This window comes from Sphaeramia orbicularis, chromosome 9, assembly GCF_902148855.1.
Source record: "Sphaeramia orbicularis chromosome 9, fSphaOr1.1, whole genome shotgun sequence".
Classification (NCBI taxonomy): Eukaryota; Metazoa; Chordata; class Actinopteri; order Kurtiformes; family Apogonidae; genus Sphaeramia; species Sphaeramia orbicularis.
Genome location: NC_043965.1, coordinates 27,298,162 through 27,313,740, shown reverse-complemented (window position 1 = coordinate 27,313,740; position 15,579 = coordinate 27,298,162). Strand labels below are relative to the sequence as shown.

The following is a 15,579-nucleotide window of genomic DNA, read 5'->3' as shown; positions in this document are numbered from 1 at the left end:
CCATTGTTTTTGCTTGTCCTGTAGAGTAAATTTAGCTAATTTCCATATTTTGTTTCTAAACTTAAGTGTTGTCTCATAAATTAACACAAAAGAGGAAAATAATCAAAAATATGATGAAGCAGTGTGGCTATTTTAAACCATATCATACAATTTTAAATCACCATGATGTGTAGTTACAGTAAAGGTTAAAGATTAACTAACTTCACTCATCCTACTACACGCTTAGCATTAGCATTAGCATTAGCATTAGCATTAGCGCATGAGGAGCAGTGAGCTGCCATTGAAGGCGCCCAGGGACAAATTCCAGGCCTTCATCAGTATCTTGGTCAAAAGCGCTGATAGGAGAATTATCTTACATAAACCTGTTTTTTAATGGCAGTGGAAACTGGAGGACATAGTTTCGCAGTGTCCTGTCACATCAAACGCATATGTTATGTGTGATGTACATAAATATACACATGCACATATGACAGGACATTTTGTCTGTATTACTCAGCTGTGCACACCTACATCTTTTACCTGAAAGAAAATCATCAGTTCCCTGAAAAACAAGTTTTATTTTCACTCACCACCTGCCATGAAACTACGTCAGAGCGCTGAACCTCATGTCACTTACCAGTTGAGAAGGGAGCAACAAGCACCAAATATGTTCTGTCTGTATTCAAAAATAACTTTCAAGAGGGCATCTTTAGATGGATACACACATGCACATTCAGATGTTAAAAGAATGTCGCAGACACTAAGCTCTTATCTCCAGGACTGGGTCCTTATCTGTGAACCGGCTCTGCTGTTGCTATAAACAGAGACACCACTAGTACAGATACATTTTGGCTAAAAGAACACCGCTTTGCATAATGTAGAGATCAAAGCTGCTTCTTGTCTTGTTGGGCTATTCGTCATTTATACCTACTCTAATACAGTCACTATAAATTATATAATATCCTGTTATTAATCATGACCTGTGTGATTAGACATGAATGAGAATTCAGTTTCAGTGCTGAGATGTAAGGTGCGGATCCACCTGAGCTGTTGGACTGCAGACTGGCTCTGTGCTCTGAACCTGAGGAATTTTAATAAGCCTGCAGGCCTGTCTGGCTCCGTGCTCAGTCCTGGCTCCGAGTGTCAGTGTTAAAAGGGATTGTTTGGAGCTGGTCTCTCTCCCTCTCACCTGACCCCAGAGCCCAGCCGGTGCACCAACAGACTGTTTCCAGAACAATCCATGAGAGGCCCACAGCTGCAGCCAACAACAGCAGGATTGTTGTTCACCTCTCAACAAAGGGAGGCAGACAGATGGATGGACACCGGGGTGAAAAGTGATGGATGCATTATCATAATCAAAAACAGGGGTGTAGAGCGTAACAAAGAAAGGCAGCTTTCACACTGCTTACAATTACATTACTGGGTGCTACAAATTCAGAAAATGTGTCTTTGACAAAAATCAATGTGTCTAGCAGATAGGGGATGTTTCGTGGCTTGGATGACAACCAAATGGGTAACACGATATAACTGATCAATACAAAGTCAACCCTGTACTAAATATGTATGAAAAATAATCAAATAATCTCTTTAAGGCTCATAATTTAATATATCAGTGTGTTTGCATGTGTGTAAGGGGTTGCTCTATCTGTTTCCTATGAAAAAGTCCAAGACAGGCTAATCCTTATGCCTCCTTCACATTACAACTTAAACATTGGATGAAGGAAAACCAAGCCTGTGACCATCAGTAGATTGTCCTCACTGTGTTGCTTTATGTGTTTTTATGATGCATTGTCTTTCGTCATTTGTCTTTCTTGTCACCACCTAGGGACTACAGATAGAATTTAGCATTGTTCCTACAATCTGGCATATTTCCAGCTGCACTTGTTCTAGATGTTCATTCATATGCACTGTCCCTAATAAATAAATAAATAAATAAATAAACTAAACTGAAATGCAACCTGGAAAGTAGAGTGACATTAACTCCATCATGGGACCATTTCCATTTCACAGATGTCAAATGTATTTCAAACAAAACAAACACACAAATCAGATTTCCACAAAAAAAATCTAAATGACAAAATTGCTTTAACTTCAGGTTTCTTTGCAAACTCACAGAAGCTCTTACAGAAAGTGGGTTATTGTGAAAACCCAAACTCGGTCAACAAAAAACTGCTCTAGTTTATCTTTCCTATTTGCAGAGAACATTGTGTCTTCTATTCTTAAAACTTGCTATATAAATAAACCTCTTCATACCTTCATATCTCTTTTACAAGTTTCTCTATTTCTGAAAAAAAAAAAACAACTCTGTTCCAGTCCATCCACACGCCCTTGTCAGAAACTCTACCTCCCTTCAAACAAACACTCTTGAGTCCAGATCAAACAGTGGCTCTTGGGCAGTATCTCCTCCTTCAGGGAAATTGCCAAGGGTGCCAGCCAGCCCCTGTGTAAGTCAAATAGTCGGTCTATAGCCAAACAGTCTTGGCAAGGAAAATACCGTGGTGAGAGCAGACATTGGCCGTCTGGTATGAGGAAAATGCAGATTCAGTACATCTAAAATGTCGACATGTCTCGGCAGTAGAGAGTAACTCACTGATCTTACTGAGCAGAACCGTAGTGATAACACTGACAACAAGACTATAAGAAGAAGTAGCACACTAGTATCTAATTTAATTGGTGTTTTTCTTGTAGCAAAGGAACAGATGAATATATTACTGTAAGTGGAGCAGCAATTCTTAAAGAAGAGCACAACCATTTTCAAGCTTTTCTACCTGGTCAGTGCATCTTTCACAGTTTATATCACCAGGATCTCTGCTAGGAAGGACACACAGATACTACATATAGGTTACTATTTTCTGTGCTTTGCTTCAGTCCCCTGATACTATTGGATTACTGCAGCAGATTTGAGACATAATGGAGAATCAATAAGCGACTAACAATGCCCAGGGCTGGATATTGGACCACTGGGCTTTCATGACCTTCACCATCTGCAAGTGTGAGATGTTGGATAAGTGCAGATATCTGGATTTGGGAGGAAACAATCATGAAGATGCATGAGGGGGATGGATGGGGGGGTCAGTTTAGCTGAACCGCAAGGGATCTGCTTCATCAACTTAACGGACTATGGCTCACAGAACAGAGGTCCCTGGCTAAATATATATATTTTTAAATTCTATCAATTTTACTTGCTTTTTACAATATCCAGAAATACAGATTATTCCATGATAAAAGGAACAGCGGAGTAACAGAAGAAAGAAAATCATAGCTGTATGTTTATTTGTTGTGGGGAGACAGTAATTAGTTTTCCGACACTTATTTGCTGTTCCGTGTGACAGTGCGAATGCATAATTGGTTTATTTACCCCAACTGTGTAAAATAGTTGCTTCTGTCAAATGTGTTAAACCTGTTATGAATCATACCACAGCAATTAGAAAGAATGAATCCCATAAGTGACAATAGCAAACACATTAGGTAACTGTCATAAACAGTCACGATGTGGTTGTTGTTCATATTTTAGTAACGACTGACAATGACACAAAGGAAACGGAGCACAGAGGCTTCAAGTGAAGGTGACAATGACAACACAAATACCTGCACAGTCATCTCCAACATGTTTCACCTAAACCGGGAGAAAGAGCACCTCTCAATTCCACTTATTTCAAAGACAAAAATACTGTTACTCAAGGTAAACAGGACATAAATGCACAGTTTGAACATGTAAACATACATAAACTTCTACAGTTCAACATCTCATAAACACATGTGCACACACCCTGTCTGTTTCCTCTCCCTCCTGAGCTTCAACAATAAATAAAGCTGTAAAACAGCAGGAAGGTATTACTTTGGATTGTTTTTGGTGCATTCTGTTCCATATTTCACTGTATCCTCTAGAGGTGTGTTTCTTTTCATCATCCCTCGGAGACAGAAGCTGCTGCAGTTTCAGAGGTGTGTGTGGCAGAATAAACCAGACAGGCAGAACTGGCAAAGAAGTGTGGAAACTATACAGCTGAACAAAACAAAACAAAACCAAACAAACCTCATGCCCTACTGGCAGCCCATGAGGATTACATTATTACATGGGGCTTGGTAATGCTCTCCTGACACATAATGTTAATGTTAACTCATATAAATGTCAAATTAATATTTATGTTAGGTTTCAAATAGGGCTGGGTGATAAAACAATAACAATATAGATTGCAAAATAACTTTTCCTCAACAGAAATATGAGGCATCCTCGATACAACTTCGATAATTCATTCGTCCATGTTTTGACAGACATAAGAGCAGCCAATCATAATTAAGTAGCGCTGCAATGAACCAATCACGCTAGAGCCACGTCAAGTTAGGTTGACGCACACAGCACAAGTGTAAGAGCAGTGTAAGAGCACACACACTAATGTTTGGGCTGCAGCGGGAGGTAATGAGTGTTCCCTCAAGAGAAAATGTGACCGAGAACTGAGGCGACCAGGTTACTGAAAAGTAGGGTGTGAACCATTTCAGTTCGGGGCCTTCAATACAAAACAGAGGTGTACCGAACCAATACATGTAGCCTATGCAAAGAATGCAAACGCTCACCTTAAGTTTCACTTTCGGTTTTACACCAGTAAAGGTAGTTAAGGAACGCACCACGTATATACCCCCAGTACTGTTTCGTGGAGATGGTCTGTTTTGTTTGTGTTCTTTTAAGACTCTAAAGCTTTTGCCTGCTCGTCAGACTTTTAGTTTAGTTTTAAATATATGTACCTGTTTTATTTATCTGAAACAGTTGTATAATGTTCTTAAGCACATCTGTCATGTTCAACCTCTGACAGAAAATAAATCATATTTAAATCAAAAATAACCCTCTGTCTCAGTGTTTATCTTACTTTTTGTATGTTCAAAAGACTTACTAAAAATACAATGATAAAAAAAAATAACCTTCTGATGTCTTCACAACTAACTTATGAGTAAAGGAAAATTCAAGCTTGACAAAAATAGTGATTTGATTTATATTGTGATATATATCTATATCCATATATGAAAAAAATTATCGTCATATGATTTTTTTCCATATCACCCAGCCCTAGTTTCAAAGGTGGAGTTTTAGCAAAAGATGATGTTTTGGGATTTTGAATGATTTTTTTATGGTCAAAATATGTCAAATACTGATGGGACATTTCAAACATTTAAAGGTAGAACATTAAAAACTAAAATCATTAAGTGCTTATTCAAGTTCAGAATATGCTTGTACAAATGTAAGTATTAGCAGTAGTCTTTTAGCTGACTGTATGTGCATTTCGATTAACTTATCCTATGCATATTCTGATGTAGCGACCATTTAACTCATGTGACTCATCGGCTGGGTGATCCCTAGCATCTTTGCAAACAATCTATGCTCTGTTTCTTCTTCTGTGGTTATTACAGTCCTGTGTAATGTTGCCCATATCACCACTTTCTGACAACATGACACCTACTTTATTCTCCCCAAAATGGAAAGGCACCTAATTTGCATTTTCTTTTCAACTTTTGTTTCCAGTTTACTTGACATTTATGGAAACATGGTCAATGTGAGTAAAATAAACTGAAGAGTGAAGACCAAAGAAAAACAATAATATCACAATAAATATATCTATTGTAAGTATAAGTTATGTTGTGGTCTAACCTTAAAGGGCTTTTACACGTTTTTTTGTTTGTTTGTTTGTTTTTTTCAAAGTAAAAACGCATCTTGTTATATAATCGTATCATTGTAAAATCTGACTTACTGGTGACACTGCATGAAAAATATGAAAATTTGCAAAGAATTTCCCAACAATCCCCATATTATTCTGTATTATTCATGATATTGCACTCTGGAGCAAAGTACTGGACTGAGTGATCAACCTTATGAAACAGAATGGGCTCTGAGAATAACTAGTGGTCCTGACGAATCACACAAAAAAGTACAGAGTGTACAGCGTGTGCATATCATTTACGTAAAGCAGCACATTTCTGTTAGAGGGCAAAACACTGTGCATGTAGTGTGAGATTCACCACTTGGCCTGACAACTACATGCACATTTTTACTTTTTATATCACATGTTGGGTATGTATGAGACCTTTTGGTAATAGACAATAGGTAGCAGAGTGCCAACAGAGGACTATGACCTTTCAGATGAGACTGGAAATGTTAGAAGCGGAAGACGACAGGAGATAAAATGAGGAAGAGAATGAAAAATGTGTTATTTGTAAGTAAAGTACAGGAATTTTCCCAACAGAACAGCCCTTTTGAGTAGTAATGCAAACAGTAAATCTGTAGTAATAAGACAAGCACATGATAAGAGTATGTGGCAGTTTCATAGTATACTCTGTGTTGTAAGTAAAACTCAAGAAGACCAAGGAGAAGCTGTGTACAGTATTTGTAATTCAGAGTGTGTCTCTGTAGCCCTGCTCTGCATGAGAAGCAGCGTGGAGGTCACCCTCTGTGTCCAACAGTCACATGATTAACTGAAGGAAGAGAAGGGGGTGAGCGAAACACAGACACGGGTATATGGAGGGAAAACATAGACGATATTCTCTAAAGATAGTGAAGCAGGCAGAGGTTACACCGATTGAGCGATAGACAAAACAGCCAGTGTTTCGTCAGCAAAGGGACAGCCCAAAGATGGACAGCAAAACAAAAACTAGTCTCAACACTTAACACCAGAGCCCATGGAAGAGATGATCACATGACACAGAGAGTATAAAAGAGCCCTACCCACAATCATCACGGCAAAGCCTAGCTAAGTTTTCCCAGCCCTTCCCTAGAGTCCAAGGTCCTCTTACTTTCCTGAAGGTCATAGGGTTAACAGGCAGGTTTATGAGATATGCATATCACCACGTTACTGCCAGAAACAAAAGAAAAGTGGATGTGGTCAGTTTTACACCATGTTGTTTTCACCAACTCCTCTTTTTGACACTTTCAATTTGTCATTTCTCTTTTCCTATTTACTCCTGCGGACACTGGTCTCTCCCCTGGCTAGGCCTCTGCAAACTTTTCAGGAACGTGGGAGGGGGACACGGAACACCAACAACAACAACAACAACAACAAACATTACAGACTGAATAATCTGAATTCCTACGAGGCTGCCAACCAATTGCTTTGCCAACCGACCAATCACTACACAGAAAGGCATAATTATGAGCTACTTCAGGCCTCCTTTGGGGGATTTTGTTTTTTTCAGCCTCTCAAAAACCAGAGCCAACGTGAGGCCAGGGAGGAGGGAAGTATAGAGGTCATTAAGATCAAAGCGATAATACTGGGAAACTCTACATCCACATTCAGCTGCTACAAAGTAAATGAAGGGCATTTTAACAGCACATGACATTGGAATTTGTTGACAGTCTTCTCATATCATTGAACTAATGGGAAATTAAGGATAAAGCAAGTATGAGAAATATACATGGAAAGAATTACACAACAAGGGGGATTGTTTTAATTAATTAGGTCTTTATTTGGATGCTAAGGGGTTTTTGAAGAAATAGTTATATGTATGGATCGGTGCATTTTTAAAGGCAGGTATGCTGTAATAACAATAGGCTTTAAAAGTCTAATCAACATGATCAAAATTTGATACTATTGGAACTAACTCTGACTTTAGAAGACATTGGATAACTGTTTAACTGAGCATCTAAACTTTAGCATTTCAAGGTGCATTTAAGTAAATACTACATATTTGAGTGAGAAAATCAACAAACAAGTCTGGATCACTAAATAATATAACTAGAGATACACTGATTAACAGACACCAATAAAATTATCACTTTTGGCAAACGTTTACTATAAACCTAACATTAGACTTCTAAACTGGAAAAACTGACACAGAGGATTAAAAATTTCCCCAATATATGTTTTAATAGTTTAACTGACACTGAGTTCTACATTAACTGGTTAATTTGCGATGCTTAGTGATTTAAACTGATAGGTGTTCATTACTTTGACTTATATCCAACTTAACACTTATCCAGTTTCTAATAAAAAGACAGACTCTTCACTCTACACATGACTTTGTCAGATTAATCGGCTATTGGGTTTTATCTGCTCCTAAAAATCTGCTATTGACCTACCTCTTAAACTACCCGTAAAGATTCTTGCTGATTCTAGGTTTACTTTATGAGTTGTTTTCCTGTAAAGTTAGTAATTCCACTTGAGAAAGCTAACAGTAGACATCAGCCACTACCAGAGCTGAGTTCTACTGATACTGATGGTTTGTAAAACATCCTATCAGCACCTTTTAATCCTTTTCACAGAACATAACCACTTTATGACTAGCTCTTAAAGGGACTAATTACCTTAGAGACTTTCCATCCCACAATGTAAATGAAGAATTAAGAGTGAGACTTTCAAATAAGAAGATTAAATCCAATTTTGCACAAATTAAGAGGCTTTAGCTTTCATTTTCAAGTAGATTTTATACCCTCTGGAGTGAACATCGATCACACCGACAATAAAAGACAGTGATTATGAAGTCCTGACTGAGATCTGGTGCCTATCAGTCGTATATGGCATGTGCTGACATTAGCACAGCCTGGCAGATGAATGAGCACAATAAAACAGATAACACACATAGACAGCAGAGCAGAGCAGAGTAGAGCAGGCTGTGCACAGACAGAGGTGCAACACAACTGAACAGAGGTGTTACGATCAATAGAGTATGTGGGTCACTCTGCCCACTGACCTGTCAAGGGTTTATGCCAAAAGAACCTGCTTATTTAGCAGAACTGTAATTAATCTGTCTGACCATGTAGAGGGTCAAAACTCAGCCTGCGCAGCGATGATATAGTCCATTACAAATCAAGTTTAGTCAAAAAATATCTGTTGAGTAGGTTAAAGTAGCCCACATTTGTTTGAGCTATGTAACCTGAATACATACTCTATAGTATGTACACACAGTCTAAGTTAGGTTTAGATGGTAAGTTAAGCTTTACTATCCCTAGAGCCACACAGATAAACAGGATATACTTAGGAAGATAGAGGCACCATTTACACAAAAATCATAATAAAACAATAAAAAAAACAAATCATTAAAACTGGAGACCTTGTTTTCAGTTACAGGCAATTAATCCAGTTCAACAATTTAAGGCCTTAACTGCATGTGTTCAAAAAAATTCTGGTAGATTTTTTTTTTGTCTATCTTATGAGTGTAAAACGCCTTTCTGAGGGAGGCAGGTCAGACTTTGACTTCATTGGATAAAACACATTTCTTCTTGTCCTAAAGACAGTTGTGGTGATCATTATATGAACGATACTGCAGCTCTGTTATTATCAGAGAACAAATATGGACACCAGACATTCAATTTTTTTTGGTGTCGTTGTATCCATTTTACTGGCCTTGGGAGTTCCCTCTAGGGGATGGGGAAAAAAACAAACATCCTGCACCCTCAAATTAAAGTTTACAACATTTCAGGAGGTAGGGAAAAGGTAAATGAGCTCCACAACGGCAGTTAGTAATGCATCTTAAGTTTCACTTTCCCTTTGCAAAGGGAAATGCCGATTCAGTCTCCCACATTGTATTTGATGTTGTCACCAGAGGTTCCGAACTTTATATTGGGAGATGTTAATCATGTTTCACTGAGGAAGACCCTAGGAAACTTCTATCAGTATGTCTCCTGTCATGCCTCAGGAAGTTTGCCAGCATCAATGGCTTGTCAACAAATGCTCGAGTATTACCGATATAGAGATTTTACAACAGTTGTTACAGACAATACCATTTCTTGACTTTAGGGGGACCCTGCAAGCAAAAGTTCAGTGGTGTTGCTTTAAGACAGCACAAGATTAACCACTCAAAAAGTAATCATTATTCGAAATTCCTATGTGATTCCTGCAAACACCAAACACTAATTAACCAAACATCATACATGACGTCCCACTGCCACCACAGCTTAAACCATGGTAAAAGTGAAATAAAAAAGTTCTATCAGCCAAACAATCTGATTCTAAGTCTTCAAACTGATAAAGGTAAGAGCAGTATTTTGTCATCTCATTTTGTTTTTGTCTGAATGGAAACCTTTGTCAGTATTTGTGCTGGTTGGCTATAATTAAGCTGAAAGCAGAAACAACTGGTTGCTACAACTGAGCTGAGAGAAGAGAGAAGAAAAAGTGGACAAGGTGCTGATTAACTTACGGTGACGTACTCTGAAAAGAAAACATTTTATCATGTTATGCTTTTAACTCCCTGCAACTGCAAATACAAAGCCACTTCAGTACGGAGTATTGCACTGGAGTGGGTGCCCTCAAAAACATTACAAGGTGCTGGATTTCATTATCACAGCACAGTGAAGTATTTTTTATCACAACATCTTAAATGGACGTGACGCTGACCCACACCCATGCAATGTGGACACAGGACACATCATCTGACCATTATCAGGAATCAGAGAGAGCTGGGAACTACTGTTTAGGACACTGACTTATGTAACTGTCTTAAATCAGCCTCATGTGCCTGATATTTATACAATCACTACTGGCATCCCATGGGACAGTATAAGCACAGTACACAGAGTGCTCTTTGGCCTAAAATCACAAGACTGCACAAAATTTTTTTACAACCGTTAATTGTTGTGCTTCCTCTTCACAGGAAGCTGATGCGGCAGGCTAAATATACAGACCTACGAAACAATACAATAAGAAAGGACACTCAGCTTTAAATTAGTGTTATCCATTAATGCAGATAGCCGCATTTAGTATTGTAATATAAACTCATTTCAGAGACAGAATCCACCGCAGCAAAATCCTAAAACAAGAAAATAAACTCAGAACCTCATTATAAATATGATGTGTTGACAGGTGCTGGCTGTAAAGGGTTTTGGCGCTTCTGCTGCTACTCAGATGGAAAATATTACATAATATGGATGCTGCTCACACGCTGACAGGCAGCATTTCTGTGCATAGACAGGAGACAGCAGCAGCAGCAGCAGCTCAGGTGTTATATTCCCAAGAAGAAGGCAGCAGATTTGCATGAATCGTTTTCCCTTTCAAAAATCCCCTGACCACCCCAGCCCCACATGGGCAGAATGCACTGCCTCAGAGTCAAATCAGGAATCAAGAGGAAGTTTGTAAAAGAAACCACAGGCTTGCATTTCTCTTTAACTACTTTGCCCTGGAATTGGTTTTAAACGATTCAGATTTGCGTAATTATTAATTTTCTCCAGCACACGGTGATCCCATCTTGACTGAATGTCTGCATTATTTAAGGGGACAAACACACACAAAACAGCACGAGAAACTGATCACTCAACAAACAGGACAAGATGTTTTATATGATACAGTCCAGAATGTATAAGAAATTCATAGTCCTCTATCAGCAAATGATTCTCTTAATTAAATGAAGGCAATTGAATCAAAAAGTTAAACATTTGTCATTCATGTTGTATGTCCTCAAATGAACAAACAGCTGCCTCCTCCTTCACTATGACAAAGCAAAAGCTGTCATCAACTGTGAGACAAACCAGTTTTAGACTTTTGTGATAATCTAGTGCAGTTAACAGATTGGCAATGTTTCAGTGATCAGTTGTCAAACAGTAAATTAATCGTAAATAGTTTCACTGATGGTAGGTATATCATGTTTTAAGAACAAAAAGTCCCTGTTGCATATTAAAATGTGATAATTTCCTGGTTTCTTTCTTCCTCAGTGATGGTAAACTGATATATTTAAGGTGTGTACTGAGGAGATTTAGGAAACTTTTCAAATGATTTTGTCATTTTAACTAATAAGTGAATTTAAAAAATATACAATGAATGTGATGCAGTGCTTGTATTTAGTCAGGTGTCTAATAGTGTAAGCACATTTACAATACCATTTTATTATTACCAGTGCATTCTCGTCATTCACCGGATACTGCGACTTTCTTTTCAGATTCTCACAACATCAGACAAAATAGCCAGTTATGTGTTTTTCTCTTTGGTCTGGTGAAGCTATTTCACAGTGACCGTCCAGCTGTGGTGAGATGATGGATCACGAAAGGCTCATAGTTGCCAGTTAGTAAGAGAAGAAATGTGACACCTGACTGCAAAGTGCAGTGTTAATGTGATAGATACTGAGGCTGAGGCCAGTAAAGGAAAGCCTGGTCCAAAGCTGGATCTAATACTAAACACAGCTAAATGGTTACAAATCTGTCTCCTGGACCACATGGGTATGTACTTTCACACAGCAGTATCTAAACACAACACACACATTTAGAGCTTATAAGTTCATGTTCATGTTTTGATCCTTAACATGACTGAAAATGTCTTACTCAACCTTTAAACATGCTTGCCTCATTTCCCACCACATTGGACAGACAGACTTCCAGTTTCTCAGTAAATGCACCTCAGACGCATTAAACATAAAACTTCCTCATTAATTAGGAAACATCAACCGAAAGATAATGTTGATACAGCAAACAAACAGGCCCATACTGGTTGTGTGCAACAGTGTAACTCAATGACAGCTATGAGATATTTAACATCATTCAAATCTGTTATGGATCTGTCTGACATGACCAACACACTATCTATTTCTATTATAATATAATGTGTAAAGACACAGAAAGGCAGCCTAAACACTGATGTCAGGTATATGATCACAGAGTGACACCTTTGAAAAAATAAAATAATTTTTTTTTAAAATGACACCTTTGTACCCTTACAGACCCTGAACAGCTGGACTTGGTTCAGTTTTGAGCTCACACCTGCAGTTTTTCACCTGTCTGCGACACCCAACAACTGACACCTTCAAACACTCAAGTCCAGCCAAAGGCGTCCGTGTAGTTCAAACCTAACATGAAACATCTCAGGATTTCTACTGTTTCGTGGTGTTTATATCAAACTCACAGTCAGCCGATCGTCTTTTCCTCTGCGTGATCTCCTAGGTAAAATGTCTTTTTTTCTCCCGCAGCGGTCCTCTCAGAAAAGCCTTTTCCCCAACAGATGAATAAATGCGGGTATGAAAAATACACGCACTGCCTGTTTCCACCACAGTCTGTGCACTAGTGAGGAGACTCCAGTCACAGTGAGGAGCTCTGTGTTTCTGTCCCTGCCCTGCCTCTTTTACGCACTACCATGCCATTCAGTGCGCCACTGGATCCAGAAGCTGAAAAATAACTCCAACATGCCCTCTGCAGGACAAAAGCAGCAATGAATCCATTATTTGTGCCCCAGTGGACAGGGCTGCATGATGACAAAGGGAGAGACTTAGACATAATGGACAATAATGGACAAATTATAGAGAAACATCAGAGTAGTAGAGAGCAAAAAGGAGCATGTTTCATGAATTTATTTCATTAATATGTACAACAGCCTTGACATACAGTACCTCGAATACTATTCATTGATCCCTGACCCTAGTTTACCTTTGACATACATGGACAAACCAAGTCAAACTGTACAATTTTAATTTGTAAAACCATAAATGCCCTTGCTCCTGGCACTTCGCTCTTTAAATTTGACTGAGTCTTTTAAAAAGAACCTGAAAACCTTTTTGTTTAAATAGGCTTTTAATTAGGGGGAGGGGGTTTAATGACCATTTGCTTTTATGTTTTTAATTTTATGCTTGTGTCTGAATGTACCTGTATGTTTTCATACCTGTGTAGTTATCTGTGTGGTCTGTTGCTTATGTGTTTTACTTCTGATTTTAGTGTAAAGCACTTTGTGAAATGTTTTTGCAAAAAGTGCTATATAAATAAACTTTATTATTATTATTATTATTATTATTATTATTATTATTATTATTATTATTATTATTATTATCATCATCATTATTATTATTATTATTATTATTCATTCATTCATTCATTCATTCATTATCTGAACCCACTTTATCCTCACTAGGGTCACAGGGGTCACTTGGGGCCTATCCCACCTACTGTACTTACGGGCGAAGGTGGGGTACACCCTGGACTTTTTGCCAGTTCATTGCAGTGCTGACATATAGAGACAAATTTATTTATTTATTTATTTATTTATTATTATTATTATTATTATTATTATTATTATTATTATTATTATTATTATAAATACAGAGGGGCAATGCAATCCATAGAATGGGATGTCAACCATATAGCTTGTGGGCCAAAACTGGCCCTCCATAGTGTCCAATCCGGCTCACAGGATGAATTTGCAAAGTCTAAAAATTACACAGGATACTTTAATAGTCAAGGGTGTCACTGAGTCTTGAAAAGTCATTTTGATCATAAAGTTAAATGCTATATTTTTCAGTTCCAGACACCTGTTACTAAATGTTTTGTGCCTTTGTAGATCCACTGTGATCTGCAAGTTCTAATGCACATGTGTAAATGATAAGCTGAGAAATAATATTGTTAAAATTGCACTTATTTTTCAAAAGAAATTTTTTAAGTTGTTCATGGAAGTACAGGTTATTCACATTTTTTATGAAAAGGTAGTCTCTGAATGTAAACATTTTCAGAATGCAATTGTACTTTTTTGCACTAAAGTAAACTGAAAAATTGTGAGTTTTCATTATTTATGTTATTATGCTATTACTGTATTGTATCTCGCTTGAGATCCAATTGGGCTGTATGTAGCCCCTGAACTAAAATGAGTTTGACATCCATGCCACAGACAATAACACAATAGCGCAATGTTTAAAATGAGCACATCTCTGGTTTGCTTTTTGCCAGCTCTCAAACCTTAATGAGCAAGAACCATTTTTGTTGCAATTACCAACTGAAATTTTCTCTACATTTAAGTGATATACCCTCTGGTATTTTCCTATAGTTAATTTACTGACCACATAGTTTTTCAGTTATTATAACAAAACAAAGAAAACTGAAGATATGTTAACTTTTTAAGCAAAATATATCAATAACTGAACATAAAAACAAGCATCTACAGCCAGTACCATTTGTCAAACTACATGGGTTTTAGTGGTGAATCAATGTTTCCAGTGTTTCCATGTTCACTATGGAGCCTCTGAACATCCATGAGTCATATTTAATGCCACTGAGAAGCTGACAAACTGTATTTTACCTGAATTATTTCAGTGTGTTTATAAGATTAATGGTTGAGTGGTTTTTAATCATTTTAGATCAGTAGATGTTTTGGGTCTTCGGCAGGTGTTTAGGTCTTTGAGGGTTTACTTTTTCATCTCAGTTGATAATGTGTTGAAGCTCATTACAGTGATAATTTTTCTGCTTTGTTCTTATTTTAAAAATGTCTCTGAGGTTGTCTCAGTGTGGCTTTGGCTTAACTTGGCGTCCAATGCATTCTTCACAAAATAAACAACTACTTATAGGATCTCAGGTGTGTCTTGAGAACTCAGAGTTTGTGTCATATAGTCATACAGTACTGAAATACTTAGCGCTATAGCACTATCACACACACACACACACACACACACACACACACACACACACACACACACACACAAACTTTGCTGTGTGACTATTTTCCACAATAAAAACAGAGCATCTGTGCACCTATGAAGAAGTAGGTGTTCATTGCATGTGAATCATAGAATTTTGGCTGGAAAACAAAGGATGTGAATGCTTTTTATAGGTACTGTGTCTTTGCATCTTAAAATAGAGAGACTGGATATACTTTGGTGCAAAAATCAAAAATGTGCAAAACATATTCCAAATCAACACTGAAACACACATTACTTAAAGGGTAT

General features: G+C 37.7%; 1 protein-coding gene across 1 annotated transcript in view; it reads right to left on the bottom strand.

Moving 5' to 3' along the window:
* pip5k1bb (phosphatidylinositol-4-phosphate 5-kinase, type I, beta b) overlaps positions 1-12,955 on the bottom strand; it is a 45,755-nt gene extending 32,800 nt beyond the window's left edge. The window contains exon 1 of the mRNA XM_030142770.1: positions 12,783-12,955. The gene's annotated coding sequence lies outside the window, so the exon portion shown is untranslated. The remainder of the gene's footprint in view (positions 1-12,782) is intronic.
* Between the last annotated feature and the right edge of the window lie 2,624 nt (positions 12,956-15,579).